Here is a 23,462-nt window from a genome sequence, read left to right on the forward strand (position 1 = left end):
AAAAACTAACGTTGTTAACGGCCCGGAAACTTAAAGGGGTATCGTTTTGTAACGTTAGCCATCTAGATAGGTCAAAAAATAATGTAGGTACCTATTTGATACAAAAGTTATAGTTTAAGCACTTATTTAGGCATTAATCCTTTTAATATATAAAAATATTAATTTTAAAATCCACAACATAAAAGAATTAGATATGGAAAAAAAAATTAAAGCTGCTCCATTCTAAGTTGTTGATATGGATTTGAGCCGCTAAACAGCTAATATTGTCTCTGACATTGTGCCTGTCCGGTCTTTCACAAACACCAACGTCAAATCAGTTGGACAAAGCAAGCACTCACAAATACCATCCATAGGAATAACAAAGCAATACGCCCACTGCCCATAGACACCATGCCTCTGAATCAAAGTGATAACAAAACCACATGCCCACTGCCCATAGACATTCATTTTTCGACCAACATTCCAAAAACAAAGAAAACATGCATGCATGCATGCATATATATTGCGTTAAAAATATTAAATTTATTAAATAATTTTAACGATAAAAAAATCTTATTTCACTTGGAGAATTTGAACATTCACATTTATAAAAATATGTTATCAATAACTTAAGAATTTTTTTTAAAAAAAAATATTACATTTTATCATCCAATGACAGTCAGCCCTTTCAGTTTAATACACCGTTAAACAACCCAATGTTTAATAAGGCTTTTGATACCTTCTAATCAACATATGCTTATTGCTCTTGTATAATTATAATTACCCGTGTCCCCGAAAACCTGTATATGGAAGTAGTCTATTATTAGGTTAAAAGATCACAGGTTCTTTGTTTACTTCATTTTCCATGTTTAGTGCAATATTCTGTTAAAGAACGGGACAGATTTCCTTCTCCTTTGGCTTCTGGGATTAGAAAGTAAAAAATCCAATTTTTTTAATTTATATTTTGATACTTGAATTTAGTTTCAAGGTGTAATTCAGTACTCTTTTTTTTAAATTTAGTTAGATATTAGTTTAAATTATTACCTCGTTCATGATATTAGTTAGGTATTAATTTAATTAACAATAAAATATAAAGGGAAATCGTTGGTGAGGTAGTTGTCAAGTTTATTTGGATGGAGTGGAGTCGGTTGACATATGGTGGTATAATTTTTTTTATATAACTATTTGTTTAAAGATTTTCATTTGACAATTAGTGTTTATATTCTTAGTATATACAGTGTTTGAATTCGGAATCTCAAGAAATAATAATAGCTTTTTAATCTATGAAGTTATTTGATTCGATCATGATAATATAATTTAAAGTCTAATAGTTGTGCTGTAGGGTTCATTCTTTTTATGGGTATAAATAATTGATGGAATCTTACATTTGATTAATTAATCACTTTAACTCTTATAAATTTTAGAGTATTTTGCTCATAATATTTTATTTTAGGGTAAAAAAAAATTCATATTTTGGAACGTTTACATTTTGTTGATTAATAATTTCTATTTATGGAAAAAATTGTTCCAAAATACTTTTAAAAATTAAGAGTCAAACTAACTAGTTAGTCAATTGTTCGGGATATTATTTTGTTATTACGTAATATATATAATAAAACTTAAGTTTAGTTTTCATCATCTCATTTTATAATTTCTACTAGCAAATAATAGAAAAAAAGTCTAATAACAAAATTAGCTCTAATGTTTGTTCAAATAATTATTTTGTTCTCTATTTTATTTTTAAAATATTTTATCTTCCACGATCAATTTTGATTAAAATAACCTCATTTGGATGGAAACCATCATTTAACTAACGATCGACGTATGTTGCTGACGTAAAATTTTTAAATATGCTTAATTAGGGATGTGACATGCGCAATGTCATCACTTTGGTTAACTTATGATATGACATGTCAATACTTTGATGCATGACACATGTTATATCAATATTTTTTAGTCGTGACACATGACACATCATTAATTTGAGTGGCATAACATATAACACGCATCAATTAAACACATATAAAATATTATATAAGTAACACACGTTTACCGTTAGTCAATTAATAATTTTTATATAATAATTTAAAATATTAAATATTAAAATACTAAAATATATATAATATGAGTTAAAATAACTATTTAAATTTAAATACTAATTTTATAATTATAACTAGATAGAAACTTGAAAATAACAATAACATTATTTATACAAATAGAAAAGAAGATTAAAAATTAAAATAGGGTGTAAGAGGAAGAGAGGTGACCGCATGAGTGGTGTTGGTGAAGAAAACACAAGCGGCGTATTAGATACAGTTTTCGAGTTGAGAGTTGAAGCCATTGTTAACTCCTACATTCGTTGGCAGATATTTGAGAGTAAAGTAAATGAAAATGCAAGAAGCGAAAATGGAGAAAGATTTCCTGTTGCAATGGGGAAGCAGAAAGAAGCTAAGATGTCCCAACAAACTCAAAAAACACCACCACCAGAGGCGGCGGCAGTTCCCCGACGCCACAGTCTTTACCTTTGCCCAACAAAAAAATCGGCTCCTCTCCTGTTGTCAGTCATCATAAAATGTAAGAGAAAGAAGAAGAAATCCAATTTCTTTTTCACTTTTTTTTGTTTATCTGTTTTGTTTATTGATTACCCAGAACTAGTAAATAAGTTTTCAAGTGTAATGAATAGATCTGAGATTTGGGTTTTGGGACAGAAATTCGGGTTTGGGAACGAATAAGCCAAGAGCGGCATTGGCATCACCGGAGAAGGAAGATGGGTACTATGAAACAAGGGGATCGGGTTCCTTGATGCTGGATGACAATAACCATAATAACAACAAAAAGGCTTTGATGGATCAACGAGTTAAGGAAGACAAAAGGATTTTGTTACCTAGATTGTTCACCACATTATCCAACAAAGAAAAAGAACCAGATTTCATGGCAATGAAGGGATGTAAGCTTCCTCAAAGGCCTAGGAAAAGGGCTAAGTTGACTCAAAGAAGCATTCTCGTGAGTTCAAATCTACCCTTCTTTTTTAAAAAAATTGCTGGGGTTTTGATCTCTTTTGATTTATGGGGTTTGGTCTTGTGCAGTTGGTGAGCCCAGGGACATGGCTATCATACCTGTGTCAATAGAGGTATCAAGTGAGGGAGAAAAAAACTTCAAAGAAGGTATAAATGATTTGGTTTTGGCATTTTCACAAACATGTTTTGATCAAATTGTTTATGGGTTTTGATCATGGTGTCATCTTGTTTGGGATAATGCAGAATCCAAGAGGATTGAAGGCCATGGGAAGTGATTTTGAGAGAGATTGATTGATTGATACAATTCACAAAAGGAATGAATGAATGAAGAATCCTACTCCGTTCTTCTGGTGGTCTGCCTGAGTATGGAGAAAGATGATTAGTGATATTATAGTTTTTTATTTTTCATTTAAAAAAATGATTTTCTTATATGATGCCATTGTACAAAAGAGGGAGGAATTAGGGTTTGTTCCTGGCGTTTGGCAAAATTTGTGATCAGATTTGGAATTAATTGCTGCATTGCAGTTCTTATACTATCTAATCCAAAAGCATAGATTATGTTTCTCTTCATATCAATGTCATCACCAAAGAGTTAAAAGCAAAATAGTATCCGATATTGTTTTATTGAGTCTATTAACTACTAAAAGTTATAAAATGATCACTCGACTATAGGAGTTGTTTTGTTGGTCATTTAACTATTAAAAATTACAAAATGATTATTTGACTATTCATTATGTTTTAAACTCATTATTCTATGTTAAAATTTAATGATAATCTGAGTTTGACGTTAACATGCTAACTGATATATATCGTTTAAAATAATGAGATACTATTTTATCATATCTCAATCAATAGGTTAAAGTACAACTCATATTGCCGTCAAATTTTTAACAAAAAAAAAATTGAAACATAATGAATAGTCAAGTGACAATTTTGTAACTTTTAATAGTCAAAAGACCCAACAAAATTACTCCCTATAGTTGAAGGACTATTTTATAACTTTTAATAGTCAAAGAACTCAATAAACAATATATTATAATTAGAGAATCATTTATATACTTTATCCTAATATCAAATAATATTATAATATTCATTATTTAAAATTAAATCTAAACAAAAACTTGAAAATTGAGTTTAATTAAAAACTCTGACAACTTAACTCAAATTTCATAAACTCAACTTAAAATTTTCAAAAAAAAAAAGGTTTTGAACTATAAAATAAGACTATAACTCGATCAACTCAAAATTTTTTGACTCGTTGGATCGGATAGTCATCCCTGCTTAGTGCTTACTATTAGAATCATACAAAAGAATGCACATTAAGTTGAAAAAAGAAGATTATAAATAAATTAAAAGGAGTTCAAAACTGCGGCTGAAACTGTCAAACCTCCTCTTCACAACCTCTATGCTTTTCTAATTTCCCTAATTAGTAATTTTTTTTCTATTTTGTTCATTTACATGAATGGGCCAGTCACACATGCTACCTACAAATGTACAGTTAATCAATCTGTCATGACCCATTCTCCAGCAGGAACGGATAAAATGTGCATTCTGGTTTGAGAATTGAGTCAACATTTTGAACCATCCTTGCAGCTGAGCGCCCCTGTGGCACGTTTAACTGCTACATGAGACATTTCAATCAGTTTTCGACCTCAAAAACACCGACAAACCAAGGGATCCGAAAATAAGACGCCCCACAGGCGCACAGTTTCATGGTCAACACGAGCACCTAAAAGTTTAACCAGCATGCCCTCAACCCAAAAGAAAAGCAGACCGGAGAAGCCACTGCCAATGACTACAACGGTTCCAAGATAACTGATGCTTTTGTGAAAACCGAAAGAACAAATGGTGCCTCCTCCCCTGGATGTATGGTTGTAGGCACTATCGTGTAACCTTTTGGTTCAGGCTCTAAAACCATTTCACATGATATTTCTCTAGAATTAACATAATCCGTACCACCAACTGATTCATGTAGGTAAATATTGTACGCAGCACGACGACCACGGGTTTTGAGTATCCTCATTCCAATATAGAACATCTGTGAGTCATGACTAGATTGATAATTCCTAAAACCAGCTGCAGTTCTTGAGAAGCTAACACCCTGAACAGTTGATGCCACTGAAGGTCAGAAATTTCTTGGAAGTAGATAAAAGGTAGTAAACTCGATGAAGATCTATTATATTGTTACCTGAGTTAAGGTGATGAACACATGAATTGGATAAGAAGCATCTGGACCAGTTGCCCTCAATCGGAACTGGGGATTTTGATGCCACGAATTATAATCTTGACAGCCACCGGCACTGTAACCACGCCATTGTCCATGGACAGAATATCGCATCTCAAGAGGGTAAACCCGACATACATATATTGACCTGAAGTGAATTTGGAAGTGTTGCCATGACATCCAGAATATACCATCTTTTGACTGTTCAACGGGAATCATAGAAGTAAAATTGAAACACAATTGGAAAAAAAAAGGTCTAGATAAATGCATTTATCCAATAATTCATGCAAAGCAAAAGGAACCAACCTGAGGAACATGCTTCAGCTTGTGCCTCATCCTATCCGTCCATTCCAAAGATGAATCAGACCAGGACCATTCCATTCAACTTCATTAGCCCAAGGGTTTCGAATTTGAACAAGCTTGTGTCCATCCACCTCTCTTACCTGGATTAAATTATTATGAATCATAACCCCTTTCGACAGTTCTTTAACAGTTACTTTGCCATGCAGAGCAAATTAAGAGGTAGCATTCCAGTGTACCTGCAGTAACGAGTATGCATGTCCTTGTACAATGCCACTGGAAGAAACCTGCACATCAGAGCCTGATGGACTTCCAGCACCAAGAAGAAATCCTTCTTGTTTAAATCGCAACAACTGAGACCATAATCTACCACTGGCAAGATCCAACTGGGCCTGGGGACTTCTCATGTCGATCTCCTCACCAGCACCTCCAGTAAGATCAACAAGTGCATCCTGAACAAGCCCGCCTTCTAGTGCCTCATAAGAACCATGCAATTTTGCATACGCCTTCTCCAATATAGAAACCCATAATTCATTAGCCTTCTTGCTGGTCGCAAATGCTGGTTTGCCAGGTGATTCACATGGAATCCAGTCATCAACAACAACAGGGACCCACTCACCCTGTAGTGTGTTCATAACCAGAGTATGCCCAAGGATCAATATGCTAATTATATGTTAACAAGCAACATAACATCGGCAGCAACTAAATTAAAGAATCAGGAAGTACAAATAAAAATAGTGTACATCTGGTTAAGAGATCTATATTTTTTTCCACGTACAGAATGAAGATAAGCTGATCCGTTCATCAGGGATTTATTTTGTTACACTTGTATTTACAGGGGTCAATACTAATACTTAACAGATCTAGGGAAATCTTTGTTGTTCTACAATTGCATTAAGCTTTGTTATTGTTCTTTTTGCTTATCCTAGTAAGTTTCGCTTTCAGGTCAAGTTTTGCTAGTTCTCTATCAGGGTTGTTAATACCTACTAACAAAACAATAACCTTTAAGCATGAAGATTAGTTTATCTTCTCTTTCTGCTTCCTTCTTCAGATTAAAACCAATTGTACCCAAGTGACACCCCAGTTCCTTTACCATCTAACAGCTTTGTCAATAAAGCTGAAGTTCTTTAATTATTTGAAAGACACAATCCCAATAGTTTTCCTCCAACTTTCAACTACTCAAGCATTGCTTGTGTGCACAAATTCAACAATTGAAATATGACCTGCATAAACATTACCTGAATACAGAAGCGAACAGTGTAGATTCCTTCCTCATTGTACTCCGGAGTAATTATTACTTCTGGTATTTGTGAAACTTCCGTCAAAACAGCAACAGCACTCAAAAACCAACAATCACCCAATCGACCCTATTAAATTGGCAGGCAAAGACAGATTACAAAGTGATGGACCATTAAATTAACTCTAACAGAATTCAGAAGAAAATAATGGGAGAAAAAAGGAAAAGGCAGCAATATGGAAGCTTAGGCTCATAAAAGGATAAACCTGGCAAACATCAGAAGGATTTGCAGCTCCAGAAAACAGGCATGGAAGAGACTCTGAATGAACTTTAACAATTTCAGCAGGTCTCATCCATTCCGAAACAACCTAGGTCAGAATTCAGAAAGCAAAGATAAGGCACTAATAATGAAAATAAACATAAGAAACAGCAAAAGATTAGTTAGGGAAATACCTGCAGCTTTTGAGGAGGATTTTTTGGATCCATAAAAAGTGACAGGTCATTTGGAGGGAACTCATTGTCAGTAAAATGCATTTCCCCTCGGGCGGAGAGGGCTTCTTTGACAGCCATCTCCACAGAGAGCATCCGCTGATTAATCTCGTCTTGAGTTTCAATCCTAGGTTTCCTATACCTTCGGGCAAAAGAATCCACGTGAACAACAAAACCTTCCCGTCCTGGCCTCCGTTTCCTACCACTTGAATATTGACCATCCCAATCTATATCATCCCTATCATATAGGTCAACATCTGCAGGGTCACTGTCCCACTCATCAACCTGAAGCAATAAAAATAGATATAAGATTATAAGTATATATTTTGCTCAAATACAGAATTGTAAGACAGACACACACACTGGAACCATAATAGAACTATACCCTTGGGGGCGAATCTGCCCAATGCCAATTGTCCTCAGGGAAATCAATCAAGTTAAACTCAGTAGAACAAATAGAAGCATGAAGAGAAGCAACTTCATCTTCATTTAAGCATCTTCCCCATAAGAAAACATCCATTATATGCATCTTAGACTCTATTCCTTCACTGTCTGATCTTCCAAATGCATCCATATCAATAGGAGGCCTAACACCAACCCAAACTTCAGTTCCTTGTTCCCAAATGCCATTACCGACAGACAATGGTAAGCCAGTTTGATAGTCATCAAAACCACCATCTAAATAGCAAGTTGCCTCCCCTATATCAGCATCAACAGTCATTGTCACAATATGCCAGCTGCAAAACAATCATCACCCAAGTAAACTTGAATGCCAAAGGGGAAATACTTTGGCAGTAGATAAAGTACAGGGAAACAGCAAAATATTTTCCCAGCTCCGCACACCTATTAGTGAATGACTTCATAACAGAAATCTAATAGAGCATAAATAATGAAAAATAAACTTATATAAATAAAGATCGTAATGTATTGTGTAAGAAAATTTGTGCAGGGAAAAACTAATTAAAAAATATCTGTTAAAAGAAAACTGTCAAACCTTCCATCAGCAATACTTGTCGCACTGATGCTCCACTCCTTTGCAACAATTGTCTGTCTGTCACTCTTAGTAATCAATCTAAGTCCAACTTGTCCAGCCTCAATACCTTGTTCCGAACCCGCCACCAGAATTTCCCAGCAGACCTTTTTCTGGAATTCAGTCCCTAATAGACAAACTGGACCAGATTCTGGTTGGATCATCACAGCAATTGAAAAGCTGACCTTTTGACTTTGACACATGCTTGGATCAATTTGGCCGCAATGTCTGCCACTTGTAGTTGGTTCATCATCAAGGATACAAGCAGCACCAGAAATTCCCGTCTGTTAAAAACATTTATATTTCTACAAAATGAGAAATAATTATATCCAAAAGCAAGGATCTTAATGTTACAATTACTAACGATGCACTACAAAAATCAGTATAATCCAAAGTGAGACAAGTACAGTAGGCACCGTCTTGTAATCTTGTAATTATGTCTTTCAAAGAATGAAAATCACAAATTACAGTAGGCACATACACACATGAACTATAGATCTTAAGACGGAAAGATGGAACCTAACTTACATAATAATATCATAAAATATTCAGTAATATTAACCATCAGCACATACTTCAAACGGTGTATGTTTTAGTACCTTTTCAACTATTCTTTTTCAAGAAAAGAAAACAAAAAGAATAGAAGACGAAACAAGCATGAGATATCAGACAATTAGACTTCTTATATATTCACAATTTATAAATGATTATCGATTTTATATTTCATTTTACGAGTACAATATTTCCTCAAAATAGTATACGCATGGCATATAGGAATCATGCAAACAAAAGTGAAAAGTGAAAGGGAAAAAAACAATAGAGGGGAAAAATCAACAAGCTCAAAATTTAATGATTACCTTCATCATGGTCAAATTCATGAGAAGAACATCAGAAAATACTTCGAAGAGAGAAGATTTAATACAACAACTTATTGTTTATTTTTTTAATTTGAAGGTAGCAGAGAATTACCAGAACATAACAAACATAATCATATGCAATCACATGTTCTAAACTCCTACGCTTCAAAATAAACTAACTCATTTAAGAATTAGCATAGTTTTTTTTTTCCTTTTGAACTGGCAATTAGCAGATATTAAGTATAATCATTTGTCAACTAATGTTCACTACTAGGAAATTATTCATTGTAAACTTTCAAGAGCAAATCATGCTTACATGCAAAAGGGAAACAAGTTAAATATATAAACTCAACCTGAACTGCTCTACGAGCTAACTGAGCCGTACGAATCCTACGAGCAATGCTTGAAACTCTTTCGCGTGCAAAAGAATCCTTGAGCACAGAATCACCTCCTACAGCACGCACTGCAGCTGCCATGGCTGCTGCCTCCCGGTTGCCAGCATTAGGAATAGAAGATATCAGGGAAGCTTCAATCTCCTTCCATTTACGTTCTTCCTTCTCCAAAAGGGCTTTCCTTCTCTCTTTACCTCTCCCCTCCTCTTCACGCCTCTGCATTAAGATTTCCTCTTCCATCTCTCTCTCTCTTATATAGCTATAAATTTGTAACAAGAGAATTTAAAAACACAGAAGAAATGTTGAATAATGGTGTAGAGTAAAAATAACATGAAAAATGTCAAACGGTTGCTACCTGTCCTGTATGATTTCAAACTGTCTACGGTCTTCCGGCATCCATTTCTTGATTTTCTTGGCACTTAGATCTGAAAACCCTATACTGTCAAGAAAAAGGTTCAAGCGCACCTCATCCTGCCACATAGTTATGAAACTATCATTAAAGTTTTAAGTTGAATATCATCAAACATGAAAAGCACACAAGGCAATGACAAACCTGGACTCGTTCTGCCTGAGCAGTTAAACCAAGCAAGAGTAATAAATAACCTCCAAACTTATCCCACATGTACACCCATTCAGTATCAATAGCCTCTTCCAAAGCTAAAATTCGGGCATGAGCACACATTTCTCTTCTGTAATCCACATCATTGGTTGATTCATGTCTAAACCCCCTATGATATCTCATTCTATGGAAAAATGATCCAGTTACTAGTTCCTCATTTCTCAGACGATCTCTTAATTTCATGACATCGTCTCTAGGAAGTACAAAATTCCCTCCCTTATCAAGTGTAACAGCAGGGTCTCCTACCAAAAGCGCTGCTGAACTTGCAGACCTTTGTGGAGCGGAATAGGTTCCAGACAAAGCATTTCTTGTCTGATTGCAAACAAAACAATACCTTAATAACAAGAAAAGAAAAATAACAAAAATACAACATCTTCCATGGAAGATTACTCTGACATTAAAAGGAAATAGGCAATAAACAATGAGTGAATGAAACAGAATCAGTACTAAAGACCATTAAAAATAAATAACCCCTTAATGCAAAAATTCAAGAAAGAAATAATAAGGTAGTTCTATGCATCTACAGCCGATAAGAACGCGGAGCAAATAGTGATGAAGAAACAAGAAAATGAAATCAAAACTGAAACATTAACAATCATTTAGAAAATGGCTACGAATCCAAGGAAAATTATATTTAACTTCCTAGAACTGCAAAGCACCAAATTTTACAAGATATCAAAAAGAAAACATCTCTTCGAGACGTGAAGCCTATTTGTAGAAACATGCTCACACACCTTCGTGGCAGATCTAGCAATTGCTTGGACAACGATATCTTTGCTCAGAAAATGAACTGCATCTTCCACCATCTGGCAGTAATAACAAATGAAAAAGTTAAAAGGCTGCATGCAAGTCGATTTAAAGAGAACAATTGGCATTTCTTTTGGGCAACATGCCAAAAAATGTAGCTCCTAGTTGCAGTGGTAAGCACATTGACATATCAGACAGGACACATACCTTAAGAGTTAAGCACGGACGAGAAACAGCAAAACCAAAGGCTACAACAAGGGTTACAGCAGATACAGCAGCACCAGCATATGGTGGATAGATTATCAAGCTAGCTACAACACCCCATCCTTCAGTTGCAAGTGCAATCCCATAAAGGACAAGAAATGCAGCACTATACACAACAGATTGCCAAATTTTCATGTCAATGTATCACTAAACGTTTAGATTCATTATTGAAGTTAGCAAACATATAGTTAATAAACAGATGTGTCTGAAGATAAATTGGAAAACCATCAGACAAAGAGAACAGTCTTATCTTAACAAACCTGACATTCTTTCCACTATCTGCATGAGCATCATAAACATATACAGGAAGCACTCGTGGAGAATAAACAACAATTGGAGGGGAAAGAAGAACCTAAAGAAAAGGAGTATTTTTATAAACAAAATGAAGTAGCAAGAGAACAACACAAAATTTTATCAAGAGGATAGAATATAACACACCGTTAGAGCTCTCCCAGCAAGCAGAAACAGAAATGTAAAATAACCAACTGATGCTCCAATAAAAGGTTTATCTGAAAAGTAAAGGTGAAATGGAATGATGCCAATAGTATAAGTTGTAAGTTAGCATGAGAGCTGCAATTTTACAGATAAAGCATCAAAAAGTAAAATAGGTAGGACAGTGGTTATGTTCACCTTGAAACCACCCAACAAAAAATGCTGCTAAACCCAAAAGAAAAGCAAGGAGGCAAACCAAGAACATTTGGGTCCTGGTTAAATAGAAACTGTTTGATGTCCAGTGGTGGATAACAGCGATGGCAAGAACAATCAAGAGAAGAACTAGCAGAAATGCTGCCCCGATCTGTTTGACAAGAAAGACAACAGATTAGATAGGGAGATAGCTATAAAACAGTAAGCCAAACCAAGGATACCAAAATAAGCCTCACTTACCGTCCATGGTTTGATTAGAACAATAACAGCAGAAATTGCAGCAAGAAATAGGAGAAGACCAATAGTAACAAATACATATACACCTCGAGAAAGCCTCCAACCATCATCTTTCCTGCATAGTAGCATGAATTGCATAGTGAAAAAAAATGGTAAACAATAAGTTAAAAAGGATCACGTAAACCACTTGCTATATTCAGGAAGATCACAAACCATTTAAGTAATCCAGTGCAAAGAGATAACAGTGCTGGAATGCACACCAATGGAAGAAAAGCAGCAAGAAAATCACCAACTGTAGGAACCTGGTCATCCCTAGACTTCACGATTTTCATATAGGAGGCACCATTAAATGTGACGAGTACAGCTAAAAAGATAGAAGCAGCAAAAAGTAAAAGAGTAAATGACGATCTCTAGGGAATGGATGAAATAGTTCTTAAATGGAACACAAAAAAACAGCTTCAATTACAAGCCAAAAGTAAAGAGTACGAGAATAAAGAAACTGTACCTGAGAATATACTGACACATATAGCAGAAAAGAGAGAGAATCGGTAAGTTGCAAACCATGACATGATGGGAAGCACACCAGTAACTGCTAAAGCAACTGCAGATGCCATTGCCCAGCCAATGTAATCAGATGATGCATAAGGAGAAGTAAAATTATTTGGTTCACCAGTCCATCCCTTGTATCTTAAATCCTCTAGAGGGGTAAAAGACACTATTGCACCCAGTGCCAGTACAGAACCAGTAAATACTGTTACGCAAAGAATAAGAACCACCATCTGACAAGGACAGCAATGAACGTTACAGCAGAAAAGAAAATACAATTCTACAAATTACTGCCAGAGAAAAAATGTGTAACTAGAAAACTGAGTAAGCAATCACTTTTCTATTATTAAAAGAAAACTGTAACCTAAACTTCTGCCTGTTGTCTCTCTCCCTTTTGAAGTCATTGATGCAAGAGCATCATAAACTCTACTATGTTTATTACTATATTTTATTTTATGTTTACTTAAATAAAAATAGAAATACATATAATTAAACATATAACTTGAATGTAATATAAAACATAATATGGTGCTCTTGCTCAAACTCAAAATTATACCAAATATATTATTATACATCCTTTTCTGACAGTAATTTAGTTAAACGCTCAACAATTATATTTTTATTTGTCATATAATTAACATGCAGTCACTTGATGACTTTGAATTGCACGCAGGATTAAGCTTCTATAACCCTAGTATTAACAGTCTTTTCAATGCATTAGGCAGCACGACTATAATCATTATTATTTTTTAGCCTGGATACCCAAACAGTATAGTGTTCTTGTTCCAACTTCAATTTTACACCAATTTTAGCCATTATTATGGTGTCTAGCAACAGTTTTTGTTTTCTTTCATTGTTTGTGTTTCTGCACTACTGCTATCCCATTAAACTTTATAGCTTTTCTATAATTTCCCTAACAATAGCACCAAAATAATTACAAGCAGAAAACCTATAGACTTATCATATGCCAAAAGCTACAAAACTTGAAAGAACAAAAGAGCTATATCCATAAAATCAAAAATCATGAAGGCGAGTTGAAAGATGACTGATGAGTCTGAATTAAGGATAAGAACTAAATGTTGTCGGAAAGAACCAAAGAGAAGGGGCAGAACAAACCTCCTTTGTCCCAGAAGGTCGATGATTTCCAGCAAAACTTGTACATTGAACTTGTAGAACCCAAAATTGGTAGCCATTGCGGATCCATATAGGAATTGCAACAGAGAGACAGGCTACCATGAGGGGGACCGTCAAGGACAATCCAAGAAGCACAGATGACTTGCTGCAGAAAGAAAACAGATATTAGTACCTGACAGGCAATTAACAGCACAGTAATAATTGCAGCAATAGTATAAAATAAATTGTTAATAAGTAATAGATAAAAAGGATGATAACAACAATGGGAACTTTCTTAACAAGCATGTTTAAGTACTTAAGAAGTAGAAAGTATCAACCCGAGGAAGCCCAAACAGTACGCATTCTTAACTCCATGTCACAATGAACTAAAAATACAAAATTGGGGGCTGGGCCGGCTGGCTAATGTACCAATGACAGAATGAACCAAGGCTATTCAAATACATTACAAATAAAGGTTCTAAAGGAAATATAGACATCTGACAACTTAGTATTTCATTTTAACATATGAGCAAACACAAAAAAATTGAATAATAGGAAGAAGGAACCCCACATTTGGATGATCCTAAAGAAATAAAAAATTAAACAACCCAGCAGTTTTAAATTACTCATTGACACTATAGCAGCCTTTACATAGACAAATGAATTGGAGATGGAAGAGGATACTGAAGCAGAGGAAACTAAAGTAAATAGTTTTTTATGAGTTAAAAAAGAATCATACATTACATGACAATTCTAGCACAGTACAACTGAAAGCTTGGAACCACAATAAAGTCATTCAACAAAATCAAAAAATCGTGAATAAGACGTCAAATTATTATCACTGGACATGTTTTATGCCACAGAAATTGCCATTAACAGAAAAATGAAAACTGTTGAACCAGGGAAAAATGCAATGGCAAGAATTAATTAATGCATGCTTAAAATTGATCATACCTCAGGAAAGAAAGCAGCAGTCCTACGGAAGTGCTGAGCAGCAAGCAACAAAGCCATACTGAACAAAGTAAGGGGGGGGGGGGTGGCAAGATGGAAGCAAAGCAGACACTAAATTATTATAACTAAAAGAAAGAAAGGAATGATGTAAAATAATGGAAACAACACTAGTAAATACCAGAAATGGTAATCAAACATTGAATGTCATTACAAAATTAATGGCCACAAAACACTTAAGCCAAAGGAATCTATTGTTAGTTCTTGCAAAGGAAGAAATACATTAAAAGATACAGGGAGAAGATTAAATTGAAGACAGCTGCAGCATAAAATTCATTTATTACTAGAACAAAAAAGTTCCACAACTCTCTGTTTCAAGATTTCATTTATGCCCCCTCAAGAAAAGGAATGAAGGATGCACAAATAAAATATAAAAGTGCAGCTCTGTAACATGATATATGGTTATCAACCAGCACTGAAGTTCTGTGAAAAACATCTACTTTTGTTAACCTTAATATGTGTAATTATGAACACATGTAACTCTCATCGAAAAAGATAAATAGGCTATCAATTATAAGTAATAGGAGATTTCAGGGGTTTGGGAGTTCACCTAAATGCTTTGACTCAATTAGAAAGCATGGTAAAATGAAACCATTGGATGTGGAAAGTAGGAGGCCTATTGGACCCTCTTTTCATATAAGCGTTTTCTAGAAATGTACATTACTGATATTGACAACTCTGGACAATAAAAGTACCAGAAAATCCACCTGGGGATTGTGACCTCCTGAAACTACTGAAATGTTCCCCCAAGAAAGCATAGGAGGAAACATACACTAATATATTTTAGGAAAACACTAAGGATATATTTGGAGCACTAGTAGAAGCCAAAAATTTGAACCTATGGAACCATTAAAATAAGCCAATTGTTACGAAAATAACTACAATATTAACCGGCATTTTGGAGCAACTAAATGCAAAAGACCACATTAAAAAGTTAGAAAAATCGCAATAACTTCTCAAAGGAAACCTCCACAGAAAACAATAGAGAAATAAAATCAAGGAAAAACTCGTATTAACTATCAAATTCAACCCGAAACCAAATCACAATTTTATGTAGGAACATCCGGTATAACTTGAGAAAAACAGTATACCCTGCGAGTTTTCGGTGTCAAGGGTGTTTCTTCTCCTTGAAGTGAACGAATAAACGCCATGATTGAACAGACAACAGGAGATAAAAGCAGTACGGCAAAGCCAAATTCAAACTGCAAGAGATACACACAGAAACTCCACATTAGCAAATATAAGGCAATGATAACTCTTAACATAATGTCTATTTACAATTATTGAATTGCTAAAAACGTGTACATCAATAAGGGCACTACCAAGTGTCATCAAATAAAATAAGCAACATCCCAGAAAAAGAAAGGCTCGCTTACTTGCTGATGTGTAGCATTTATAATTTTGATTGTCTTTGGACGAAAAATTGCCACAATGATTGTTTCTATGATAAAGACAAAACTAAATAGCACCCATGCACGCTCCGGAGTACTTGCTATATGATGCAAAACAAGTCTGGAGAACTTCAGCCACTTTTCAAGCCCTTGGAGTCTTAATTCTTCTGACAGGGAGATTTGATTGGGCATAGCATTATCAATACTATTGGAATCGACAATTGTGATATCAGTATTGTCTCGATGATCCCTATTTGCATCCAAGCTACTCCTCTGCAGTAATGCAAGTATATTTGGATCCAAGCTCTTCTCTTTCAACATCATGGCAAAATTAGGATCTAATCCTTTATCTTGCAATAAACTAGTCAATTCTCGATTGCCATGTCTTGCTCTCTTTTTCAACATTAATGTAATCATAGGATCACTCAACCTTTCTTGAAATGCAAGAGCTAAACTCAAATCTAACATTTGTTGATTAGCTGAAGTTGATGTACTAGACTCACAACCTTGGCTATCATGACCACTACGGGAGCAAACCACAAAAGAGCTATTGGGGTCAATATTTTTCTCTAACGGTACCATTTCATGCTCTTGGACCGAGCGATGAGAACTGCTATGCAATGCTAAACTTGGTCTTCCACTGTCTACACTCTTATCACTATTTATCCCCTCTTGAAAGCTAGAAGTTGGATACGTAACAAGACTATTCCAATTATTAGCATCAGCAGGGCAATGTACCATACTCTGGCTATTATCTTCAATAATATTAGTAAAATGGCCAGCTTCGGCACTACTACTGCGTTTCACACTTGAGCCACAACCATCAGATGAACCAGAAGAACTAGTTTGCTCCTTCCTACGGAAACCTTCTCTCAAACGAATCACTGTGCTCTGCAAGGCATCTCTTCGAGCAGCTAATGGGTTTGTAGCTGAAAAATGGCGAGAAACCGCAGCACCTAATAAGACAGAAGCTACAACTGCATAGCTAATACAATGCCCCAAGTACCTGAAGAAATTTTAAAAGGTCCAAAAGAGAGAGAGATCAACTATCACAATGCAACAGTAACAAAACTAGCAATACTAGAATCATGTGGGAATCTAGAACAGACCAATAATGTACTCCAAAGCAAATGAGAAAAACCCGTGAAGTTCCAGCAACAAAAAGTGCAACAACACGACTTTTAAGAAGCTGAAACCCATACAAGCATGCTCCCATGTTCCAATCTACAGGGCAAACAATTAAAAGAAACTGAATTTTCATGACAGATATATGAATGTTGTGCCAGGATATCAAAGTAAACAGCTAAAATAATATTGACACAAACATACCGAGAATTATAACTGCAGCAGAAGTGATAGCCCCAAGCCAATGTGCATCCTTCGCTGTCAGATAATATAGAATAGAGTAGACAAGAAGAACAAGAAGGGAGCCAAGGTAAAGAAGTCCGAGATGTGAAGCCCTAAGAAAAAAGAAAAATCCAAGGAACATAGTACGGTACGAAAGTAAGTTCTTGAAGAATATAAAGCTTTTCCCATAAACAGATTGAGGAGGCACAAAATGATATTACGATTTGGAACTGTATATGCAATAGGCTCGTGAAGCATTCACTTAGTCTACCAAGAAAAAAGTGAGAACTTGAACAATTACACACTAAATTCCGATAAAAGAGAAATGGAGAAAAACTTTAAAAAATTGAAACATATAAGCATACTGGGAGGTATGTATAACCCGCTATAGAAAACATATTTTACTACACAAAGATATCTAAAAGGATTATTTAGAATCATGGATATTCAAGACTATCACAAAGCATGGCATATAACAAGAGATGATAATTACTCTGCACTCATACATAAAAACCTACCATCTGGCAACATTTCATACAATGCCAAATATGAAGATTGAATGTATTCAAGAATAACCTTATTTCCATGCATGTTATGGGTGTAGGCGGGTGCCAGTAAAAATTACCAACAAGCATTGAAGGAAAAGTATGAAGAGAACTATGGTCACCCCGAGTATTAATGCAAACACGTCAAATGAACTGGTTTTACCTACTGAATTTCAGACCAGAGTACCAAAGCAAACACACTAAAATGGTTTTACCTACTGAACTCCCGAGGATATAACTCATTTGGATCTGGCGGTTCTGGTAAACAAGAAATGGTACCCATTTCTACACTATCAGAGTATGCAAATTTATATGCCCGCCGAACATACTCATCCACATCCAAGCCATTTCCTACGCAAGATGATGAAGGGAAAGTCAAAGTACAGTCACTTACATGTCTAAACCAGAAAATATAAAAATAAAACCATCAACTGATCTGATACAGAAGCAAGATTAATGTCCTGGAACTTGCACATGATACCCATATCATATTAGTTCCATATCAACTGATCTAGTATAGAAGTAAGATTAATGTCATGGAACTTGCAGATGATACCATCACTCTCTAGTTCCTTGTGTAACGAAGAAATGAAATGACACATTAGGAGACAAGATAGCATTACAACAAAGATTACCATTGAAGACCATGCGGCAGATAAAAAGCATATTGATTGCTAAGGCAATTGCTGATACACCAAAGAAGAATCCAGAAGGAGAATAGCGCTCAGACGCACTGGAACCAGCCGTAACATACACAGCACAAAGTTCATATGCACAAAGCAGAGCAACAGCCAGCAGAAGTAGAAAAGCAACAGCCCCTATCAGAGCAGAAAGAAGACAAGTATGAGATACAGGAAAATAAAATAATCACTAATAGAAAGAAATCACAGAATATAGTTAAATTAAAATCAAGAGCACCTATTTAAACAAAAACATGGTATCCTTAAACAACAACAAAGAATCCCAACACCTCTTTCCTTAAAATGTTGCTTATGGTAGATACTCCCTCCATTTCCCTCCAAATAAACCACAATAATTTTCTTTTCCCAGAGCTTTTGCAAGCTATTTTTATGTTAACTTCTACCAGAAATAAATACTTATTAGTCACAGCTCAGTTAATGTCCATTTGGTGCAACTGGAACTAAAGTAAACAAAAATGAAGAAATGTTCTCCGGAAACTTCTATTGGAAGAAACCTCTTTCAAAAATGAAGAAAAGTATTTTATCTATTAGAAAATATTACTAAAACAAACATCGGCATCTCATTGCAGTTCTTTCCTAATTTGAAGCTTCAGTTTTAACCTACAAAGGTTCAATTTCAGCTTTACTAAAATTAAAGTTTATGTTGAAAGCCCAAGTTTGACTAAGCTTCATCACCCTAGTGCACATAAGTAGCCAACCCAGAATGTAGGCCAAAAAGTCACAGAAAAAGTTTAAGTAGTTTTCTAGTCCAAAAAGTCACCCTAGTGCACATAAGTAGCAAATGTCATAATCAGTGTCAATGGAAAATGTATATTTCAAGACAAATCTTCACCCGCTCACTGCTAACAAGATCTTGCACCAACATAAATGAATAAAGTCTGCTACAATCTCTGTCATTAGATACACTCAAAAATGCATACAGTAAAGCTATCCCACTCTAATCAAAACTAAGCAAAGGTGAAAACTTCATGGTTTTAATCATAAAGCAGTCTTTCAATACCATTAACACGCTCTTTTTTCCTTCAAGAAATAAGCTTTGGGCTGATATAGTTGAACCGTATACTCATGAGCCTAGAAGAAGCCAACTCAAGCAGCATTATGGAAAGGGGATCAAGCCCATAAAATAAAAAGGTTGAGGCAGGGTCACAAGGGAAATGGGCAACTAAGGCGACCAAAGACCGTAAGGGTCACAATCAAGGGCCATGAGAAAAGGTATAATTGTGAAATACTTCCTCCGAAAATTAGAAATTGCAGTACAATCTACTTAACTCGTCATTACTTGTTTAGTTTAAGAACTACTACTTCCCTTGGAAAGAAAAAATATCTTAAAATATACTTCAGCAGAGCCAATGTCTTTTATCAATACTGATTTTGTTGCTAATGAATTTTATCTCCACTTCTTAGCTCTTGGACTTTATATGTTCTTCAAAATCTAGACAGGTAAGCCCTTTCTTTTCCTTCTGTACAGCTAGGTGAACACATGGACTTGATGTGATTGATTAAAATTCCATCCCCTATCTCCAAATATAGAACCACCACGAGGCTTCAAATAAATTTCAGTCAATCGGAAATAAAATGACTGGGAAGAAATCTCTCTGTCCTTCTAAAAGGAAAAAAGTATATCACATAGTTCAAGAAGTAAGAAAAACAAAAGGAAAGAGGTCATTAAGACACATACTTGAGCTTTGCCATCGAGTCCTCCACCACAGCATGATTGAATAGAATGCCAATAATAGAGCAATACCAGCCATTATTACAGCCAGCCCAACAATCTCTCGGCCTAATATTATGATTAGCCAGCATCCCCACATGATAAGAACCAAAATTGGAGATAAAACAACCACCCATGCAGATAGAGATAAAAGAGCACATAGCACACCCAGCTGGGGTCCCTGTAAGATACTCGGCCATTTTCGTGCAAAATCCACTGAAAAGAGAATGAATATCAATCATTAAAAGTTTAGAAAGAAAAATGACATTAACTCAACCCGCCCACCAGCCCGCCCAACCAACCAAGGGAAAAGAATGGAGCGCACATGTATTTCACACGGTAAGTAAAAAAACCATTCAGGCTATGCAAAGAAGCAATTACATTCAATTTTTCTTATTAGATAGTTTTTAGAGGATTGATCCACCCAGAGAATCAAAGAGAAACAACAAACATACACTGAAACAGTTTCTGGAAGAACCAGTAAAACACCAAACAGAATATGGTTTACAATATAACCGTTCCAGCATCTTGGCACCCCCAAAGCGGTCTTTACCCAAATGGCATGTACCGACCAAATTGTAACGGACAAAAAGTTGCATAAACGACATTTATTCTGTAATTGGCAATAATTAGTTATTCGAATTGCCAGAAACAACTAAAAAAATTGGATCATAAACCACATGTACCGATAAAATGTGTAAACCATATTAGTAATGATGTCAACATAACACAGGTTAGTAATACGCATCATAGACAAACTGTCAATTTGATGAAAATGAAATTATAGCAAAGATCTCAGTTGTGTATAATCAAATTCACAATGCATTATTAACAATTCACTTAACTAACTTAAAAAAACAGCTGCATTAAAGCATAGTTATGATGTTAGCAACTATATCAGTAGCAAAATTAAAGGTTGAAAATATCATGCAATACCTATAAATCCGCCACGGGCGCCAATTGACGGCCCAGAGAATGGAAAATGAACCTAAACCCAGAACAGCAAAAAGAATCCCAGAAATCAAACACGCCAGCGCAACCCCATCACCTTCCATGGCTTCCTTCTCTCACCTTCAAACCACAAGCAAAACCCATTTTAACATTTCAAGCACATAACTAGAAAAAAGCATTAGAATAAACAACTAACGGGAAAAAAAGTCGTAACCCATAACAAAGAACAGTGAAGAAGAAAGGGTTTTTACCTACTTAAGTGAAGCAGACGTAATGGGCAGTGGCATGACGGCAAATTTACGTGAAAGGGGCGAGTTTCGGACATGGAATTGTGGGTGTTCAGCTAAGGCAAACAAGTCATTTTGCAGCGAACTGGGATTGAGACTGAAATGAAGAAGACGAAGCTGGAGAAGAAGAAAAGCGATAAGGTATATTAGGGTTTGGTTTTTTAATCTCTGGGTGAAATTTGAGAAAGATTAAAAAGTTGCAGATGAAGACAAAGAAGCAAAGAAAGAAGAGTAAAGTTCAAAACCCTACAGCACTCTCTCCTCTGCTCTCCTGTATGTCAACTGTGAACTCTCTCAAGTCAAAAATAATAATAATAATAAAACTATACTTTTAATAACAAAACAAAAAAGCAGCAAGCTTTGTGTAAGAGAGAGAATAAATAATGGAGGAAAAACAACCAAAAATCATAGGCGACGCATGCGGTAATAAAATATGAGGAAAAACAAACATTTATTCTACCATTTCTTTTAATTTGGTCTCTAAATTTTGTGTAAATATTTTATTTTCTCTTTGTAGTTGATTTAGAAGATTTACTTTAAAAATTATTGATCAATGATAATTTTAAGATTTTCAATTTTATGAAGGTTTGATTTTTTGTGATTATTAGATTTATTTATATATAATAATATGAAAAGATAATATTATGATCTCGAGCGAACAATGATATTATTTTTCAATGTATAAAATCTATTTTTTAACAACTTAAAGTTACATATTATTTTAAATAATTATATTTTTATATTTTACCAAATCATCCTTGTGGTATATGTTTTTTAATAAAAAGTTAAACTTTAATATTAAATTATAAATATTTGTGTAACAACCCGATTTTCAAAATAATATTTAATTGAAATTGGAGGGTTTAATTGTGAAAATTTGGCGAAAATTTGGGACTGATTTGAAAGATTTTAAAATTTGGAGCTTGTTTTAAAGTTAAAGAAAATTCAGGGACCAAGCCCTGAATTTAACCTTGGAGTGTCGGCAGGCAATTGTTATATGTGTGATTTCTGTTTTGAAAAACAGAAATCAATTTCACAAATCCTTCCTCACGCACACAACTTCCAAACTCGATTCCGACGCCGTCCGAATTCCGATCGTTGTTTTGAAACCACCGTTGTGTTCATCATCGAGCGAGGAACAAACCCTTCAAATTAATGAAGCGAAACACGGCCAAACGTCGGGAATTTCCAGTCAAAGTAGCGACGGTTTTGTTAGCTCTATCGCCGAGAAAATCTTAAATTCACCGCTGATCGTTGCTCCGTTTACGACACCTCCCGCACCATCGTGTTCCTTGTGCCGTTCCGAGTTCACCGGTGTCAACCTTGTCCGCCGTAGACGGCGGCGCGTGAGGAGGTGGTACAGTCAAAGATTCGGCCGATTTGAAATCGAGCTCTCCGCCGTTCAAAAATTTGAACCGATCGTTGTAAGTATCTCGAAACGCTCAAAATAATTTTTAGAAATTTTTCCGGGATTTTTAGGGCCCCGGAGAACGCCTCACGCGCCACACGCGCCGTCGTAGGGCGAGTGGGCTGGAAACCGGTTTAACCGGTTTTCAACCGGTTCTGACCGGTTTGACCGGTTTCAACCGGTTCGAACCGGTTCTGACCGGTCTGAACCGGTTTGACCGGTCTGACCCGACCGACCGACCCGACCCGACCGGACCGTTGACCGTTGACTTTCTTTGACCAAAACTTAAAATGGCTTTGACCGAGCATTAAACGACCGTTAATCTTTTCCGAGTATACCTATCCTGATAGTTTTCGACGTGCCAAATCCGTTTCCGCTGTTCGTTTTGTCAAATTCGAACCGAAGGACTCCAAATCG

General features: G+C 35.5%; 2 pseudogenes; one reads left to right on the forward strand and one right to left on the reverse strand.

Annotated features, from left to right (window-relative positions):
- The first annotated feature begins 2,249 nt into the window (after positions 1-2,249).
- LOC120124393 lies at positions 2,250-3,288 on the forward strand (annotated as a pseudogene).
- A 1,079-nt stretch (positions 3,289-4,367) lies between these two features.
- Positions 4,368-21,898, reverse strand: LOC120124465 (annotated as a pseudogene).
- Between the last annotated feature and the right edge of the window lie 1,564 nt (positions 21,899-23,462).

This window comes from Hibiscus syriacus, unplaced genomic scaffold (assembly GCF_006381635.1).
Source record: "Hibiscus syriacus cultivar Baekdansim isolate YM2019G1 unplaced genomic scaffold, ASM638163v2 tig00110418_pilon, whole genome shotgun sequence".
In the NCBI taxonomy this organism is placed as follows: domain Eukaryota; kingdom Viridiplantae; phylum Streptophyta; class Magnoliopsida; order Malvales; family Malvaceae; genus Hibiscus; species Hibiscus syriacus.